The sequence below is a fragment of the Populus euphratica genome, unplaced genomic scaffold (genome assembly GCF_000495115.2).
Source record: "Populus euphratica unplaced genomic scaffold, PopEup_1.0 scaffold13.1, whole genome shotgun sequence".
NCBI lineage: Eukaryota > Viridiplantae > Streptophyta > Magnoliopsida > Malpighiales > Salicaceae > Populus > Populus euphratica.
The window spans coordinates 1132571-1138955 of record NW_011499872.1 but is presented as its reverse complement, the minus strand read 5'-3'; the positions used below and the strand labels follow the sequence as shown (position 1 = coordinate 1138955).

Below are 6385 nucleotides of genomic sequence, written 5' to 3'. Positions count from 1 at the left end.
TAGTTAAAATATTTGTATGCTCAGCTGCATAGTGGAACTAATTGAATAGTACTTGGTACTTGCAAGAAGATTTATGACAAATAAGAAAAGATATGGCAGGCGTGAAGCCATAATACAGAATTGATACATCAGGAATGATTTCATCGACATCCATCACTCACAAAATCACTTACAATAACATGGTTCCTTTCAAGATTGATCATCAGATAACACAGGTTTCTTACGATGACTTGGAAATCACTTTACCTGGCATAATCGAATATGCAACATGTACATGAGATTAAAAGCCTTGAGTACAGTGGATAGATACATACAAGGAAGAAAATTGCCACCAAAATGGAAAGAGAACAAAAGGTGAAGGATTTATGTGGAGCAGAAGAATTCAAGACAATATTGAAATGTTTATAGAAACGGTTGTTTCGGTCAAAAAAGAAAGGGTTCCAGTACCGATTAAAAGCCTACAGGGTAAAGTGGATAATCCACTTCATCATCTAGCTCCTACAATAGAACTACAATCAAGGCTGCAAATTCTTTCTTTTGAGCCAGATCGATCAACACAAAATAATTCCCATTAATATATATGGCATGAGCAATTTCCTGAGTAGTGTACATATCAGATTACTTGAGCAGTACTTCCACAAGATATTAGACAGCCAATTGATTTATCTTTTGCACATACATTAACTATTTACAGCAAAAACAAAGATCAAATGTCAATCTAATTAAGGTATCTCATTCCCATGGTATCTAAAATATTTACTTTGCTTTAGAAAGAAAAACATATATATATATATATAGTACCTGGTAAAAACTCAGTTAATTAAACGTGTATGGGTGTATACCAAGCAGCCTATCAAGCTAGGCACAAGCTATTATCTGAAAGAATAAAAAACAAAATTAGTAAACCCTAATAAATAGCTTAAAATTAAACGGATATTTTCTTGAATATTTTATCACACACACCCCGAAATTTTGAGAAATCAGAAGATCTTCCCTGAACCTGAAAAAATAAAACATAGTTGCCAAGAATATGTTTAGAAGAACACACGGTAATTCCTTCTTTTAATTCTCAAATGTACAACTACAATATTGGTGATATGAAACTGAAAGGCAAAATAAGAAAATCCCGTCATCAAGCTAAAGATTTTGATGAAGAGGCAACGGAAAAATCGAAACTCTACAAATCTACATGTACAAAAGAGCAAAAAAATGATTGTATGTGTGACTTGGTGCATTCAAGCACATCATATCCCGAGAATAATTAAAAGCTTTGTCAGTAATATGAACACTTGCACATATTATACACAGCTGGGAATGATGATCAAGATCTAAAGAAAGGACGATAAGAGAAGAAACATATATAGAGAGAACAAAAGAACCTCCATGGATCCAAGAAATAAAAGAGGCCCACGATGTCTAACGATGTACAGGTTCATACCGAAGTACAGACATACTTAATAAGATCAGATCAAGAGGTGGTGGCAGTACCAAAAAATCACCTGGAAAAAGTAAGTCAGATAAAAGCCCTCAAAAGGAATCATCACAACAAATTCAAATCTCTTAAGTGAACACAGAGATTTACACCCTATTACCAAAACCCTGGTGCAAGTTCGGGTTAAACAACACAAAACCCTAACAGGTATCAATGACTGAAAATAGCCAAAACAAATTAAGTAGTGAACCGAAACATAAGCTTCAAGAATGCTGTTTAATAATTTAACTGAGTATAAAAAACGGTATATATTTCAATTTCAAAGTATTTATTGAGTTTACCTTCATCTTTGGGAGCCGGTAAAGTTGGAGAAAAGGAGATAAATAAGCCATTTATTGCCGCTGCAGCATCATCAAGATTCCCAATTCAAAGGGCTATTGGATTGAGAAAAAGGGACCACCAAAAGCCACCATCATCACCACTCACTTGCCCTAATAAAGCTTGTGAATCTTGATGATGCTCCATAGGCAAACAGTGACTGGTTTCGTTAATTTCTTCTAGAACTTCGCAACCATCATCATCATCATCTCACTATCCCCATGCAAAAGAGATAACAAAACGAACGGGAAAGACCAGAGTAGAGAGCTATTTGGCTAATTAGGACTTTTTCTCTCCTACCTTTATTTTTCTTTAGCAAAGGGAACCCTAATCCAAACCCTAAATCTATCCAATGAGGGGAAAGTGAAGGGAAAAAAAAGTATAACGAACGATAATTAAAAAAAGCTTTAAAAGTTTAACCCCCTGTCCAGGAGTGGGAAATAAGTTAGACCCACTTGGTACAAAAAGCTATTACTGGCGCCTGTTCTTAAGCACAAACGGACAAATGCTAAAGAAAGAGTCAAGAGAACACGGAGAACTATTTACTCAACAACATAAAAAGCCTCAAGAAAAAGACTCAATGGGCAGACAAGGGGAGGAAAGGAGAAGATGGTTGAGTGCTGAAACATTGAAGTGTGTTAGGGGTATAAATACTCTTAGTGGAGGCTCACTAGGGTTACCATGGGGAATGAATACTAGAGGTGCGATGATTATTTGGTTGGATTTGTAAGGCGGGTGGTGTGTGGGCGGGTTGTTGGTGTGCCCACAACAGTTATCCATCGTAATCCACGGTACCAAATATACCAAAATCTTTAAACCTCACTGACCAAGTCATTCTTTCTTTTATCAAAGGAACAATAGCCACTTTGAGAATGAGAAAATGAACTTCTGACCGCCAGTAATGGTAGATGTTGATAAAGGTTGCGTCTTCTACAAGCGTTTTCATGTGGGCGGCATGGGGGATGGAATTGACAAGGCCATGACCAGTCCTCGCATGTCAAGTGACCCGGGATGGTGGAGAAGGGGGTCTCCTAGGGTTTCAGGTTCCTTGTTTTGATCCCTCGCTTGCTATTTTGGGCCCTTTTGAAGCTTTTCTCCGTGACTAAGAATTGCAAAGTTTATGCCCACTTTTGTTTTTTGTTTTTAAGTTCTATCTACAGTCTAATTTATCCAACAGGCCAAGAGTACTTAACTAGATACGTAAAGTAATACTTGTTTCTCTAGTGCTCATTTTCATCGACATATATGTACATATACCCTATATACCCCCCTATTTCAGGCTCCACTTCATCATTGAGATTCAGTGTTTTCGTGGGTTATATAATTTAAGTTGTACTCCCATTTTCATGTCTGTATATCTTCCATTTTTTTTATGAATATATACACTTACATGGTTTTTTAAGTTAAAACCATGGACGAGATACTTTAAGTTCTGATCTTTCTGTGCATGTATCTATACATGCATATGTAACTTAAGATTTGCTCCAGCCTCCAGCTGATATAATGTTATGACTGCCGTGTATATTGTGATAGACAAATGGTAAGCTACCGGTTCCTTTTCTCATGGTAATTATTTCTTGTTTGAAGGGCTTGTCCATACATTTCCTCTATGTGCATTCTAGCTTCAGGGATATGGGGTCATCGTTGAATTATTGAATTTCAGTAGGCCCCTCAAAGTACATTAATTAATTTACTTTCGCATTGATTTGCAGTCGACTGGAGTATCCTAGTCTTGCGTGAAATTATTCCCCTATCCACCGGCCTCTCTCTCACTGGAATTTTCATGCGAGGTTCGATTTTCTACTGATCAGGTGTTTCAATTTGAAAGGCCTATCCAAGATATTTCTGTTTCTATTTAATTACCACTGATTCAGAATTCTCAGTTTCCATTCACACCGTACGGTACGTGTTATCGGTTCCAGGGCCTCCACCACCTAGCTAGATTGTGCAGATTTTCTCTTTGCCCAACACTTCAGACAATTTTGTGCATTGGACGTTTATTTAAACATATATATATATATATATATATATATATGTACTAGCCAGATATCAAATAAATAAAAAATTTGTGCGTGAAATCTCTGTCTTCGTTCATTAAAGTTTTCGAAACTTGGAATACCAAGAGGAAACTGTGATAAACCCCCCCACCCCCAGCAATTTAGTTATATTAACCACCTTCTGTATGTGTGTGTCTATATATAAACAATGATAGTAATCTAAATGATAAACCCCCCCACCCCCAGCAATTTAGCTATATTAACCACAGAAGTATGTGTGTGTCTATATATAAACAATGATAGTAATCTAAAATGTAATATGTTCAATAATAAAAAAAAAATTAATATTTAAATAGAAAGTGATCACATTAATTTTTTTTTTAGCATTTAAAAAATTAATGATTAGGAATATAAGACCCATCATCTGCAAAATATATTTTTTTATGGGATTTAGCTAGTGATTTTTCGATGGTAACATCAATAATTTTTAATAAATTATAAAAAATAAAAAAATAAGTTTAAAATTATTTAAAACAATGATATTTATTTTTAATTATCATGCTCTATAAAATAAAAATACAAAAAGAGAGATTTATCTTTCCCGCACATTAATTATCTATGAATGTATTAAAAATGCTTTTATAGTACCGGTACCAAGTGGAATGAATTTAAGAAGATCATCTCATATATGTGAGATTTTTTATGTTCATTGTATGTATATCGTTCTTGGCTTCCACCTTGCATACCAACTTGCGCACGATTCTAAACTTACGTCTCTTTCTGAGGGACTCGAATTGTAATGTTCTAGATTTCTTTGAGTATCACCATCATCGTCAACCAAATCACAATGTGAATGGTGACTTGTATAATTACTGGTTTGAATCTCAGCTTTGAGACATAATTGCCTAGGATAATGAAGAAACCATTTTCAATTTAATGATAATTAGTTGCTCTGTAGGGTTTGCTTTGTTATTGGCATGGCTAACCAAAACAAAACATAAGATTACAGCAGCAACAATAATTGTATATTTGAATTTTGTGAGAAATTGTAAGAAAATTAACTTTCTTTTCAATTTCTTTTCTTAAATGAAATCATTAAATTGCCATCCAGGTGTAATGGTGGGTTATATTAATGGCCGCCATATAACTCTCAACGAGCTTATGATGAGCTATAACTAATATATAATATATTTGTTTAAGAATAAGCACTGTGATAAGCTATAGTTCAATCATTTTTTTGAACAATTCAGCTTATCCAATTAGGCCTGCAAAGTACCAAGTGATTTGATTGGATAGCTTTCACCTTATCATCCATGAAACTTGCATTGGCGAGGGGAGAGGATACATAGGCATGTTGATTGGATCACTTGTTATATTGAGTTGATGTTATTGATGTTGTTTAGATTGTTGGTTTACATGATAATATAATAATGACTAGCTAGTGGATAATATAATTTATAGTATGAATATAATTATTCATTCTTATTATTATGGTGTCCTTTTATGTATTTTTTATTGTTATTTTTTTGCTTTTCTTTTTATATTGTGACGCAACTTGTTGTTTATAAGAAAATATTACTAACCCTATAATATTTTCTGCCCAATCTTGATTATTATCAAAACATGAATTCTCAGGAATATGATATAATCAACATTATTTGTAAAAGACCAACTATATATGCACGTGAGTTTTTTTTTTTCTTTTCCTCTCAATTATAAACCTCCATAGGTATTGACTAGAGCTTATAACAGGTGTGTATTCATTGATATTGTACGGTAGAATATTTTTTAAAAGTGTATTTAATTGGAAAATGTATTGATATTTTTTTTTATTTTTTATGAATTTTTAACATTAGCTTATAAAAATAATAAAAAATAATAAAAAATACAATTTAATACTTTTTCCTACCAAATATTCTTTCAAAGCGCATCCACGTTCAGGCTGAACGGCAATGTCAAATAGCCTCCTCCTACAATACATGGCTGTGTGGTACATTGGTAGTTAAGAGAGTTCTCCCTGGGCCTTTATGTCCAAAGAAAACCATCAACGCTAGGAATAAAAAAAACACCTGAGAAAGAGAGAATGGACTTGATGACTGATGTGACAATGTTGATGTTGCTGCCTGGCGTACGGTGTCTTAAAAACAGAGAGGAACCAGTGTTGAACACAGTGAAAGTGGAGAAGTTTACCCATATTGCGCAATGCCAACTAGCAAGCATCCTCCTCGTACGTACAAACTCCTGCCTTCTCTTTCTCGTTTTTGTTACTACTTTGTCGCCCCTCTAGGTTGCTGCAATGCTTTGCCCTCCTGGATGCCATAATTAATGTTGTTATATAAATGTTTAGCAGCATTTCTACAGATTCTAGCGACGCTCTCCCCTTGTACTGGGTTTGTTTTCATGCTTCTACCATGTTGTAAAAAGTTTCGTTTTTTTATAAAAAAATAGTTTTTTTATGATTTTATATTGTTTTTATATCCTATATATACTGGGTTTGTTTTCATGCTTCTACCATGCTGTAAAAAGTTTCGTTTTTATTATAAAAAATAATTTTTTTTATAATTTTATATTATTTTTA

At 34.0% G+C, this 6385-nt stretch overlaps 1 long non-coding RNA gene across 1 annotated transcript; it reads right to left on the bottom strand.

Moving 5' to 3' along the window:
* Nucleotides 1-822: 822 nt before the first annotated feature.
* On the bottom strand, nucleotides 823-3187 carry LOC105127573 (uncharacterized). The gene is made up of 3 exons (XR_842658.1): nucleotides 1774-3187; nucleotides 964-1499; nucleotides 823-876 (listed from the first exon to the last, which is right to left on the bottom strand). It is a non-coding gene; the product is annotated as an uncharacterized LOC105127573 (long non-coding RNA).
* Nucleotides 3188-6385: the final 3198 nt, after the last annotated feature.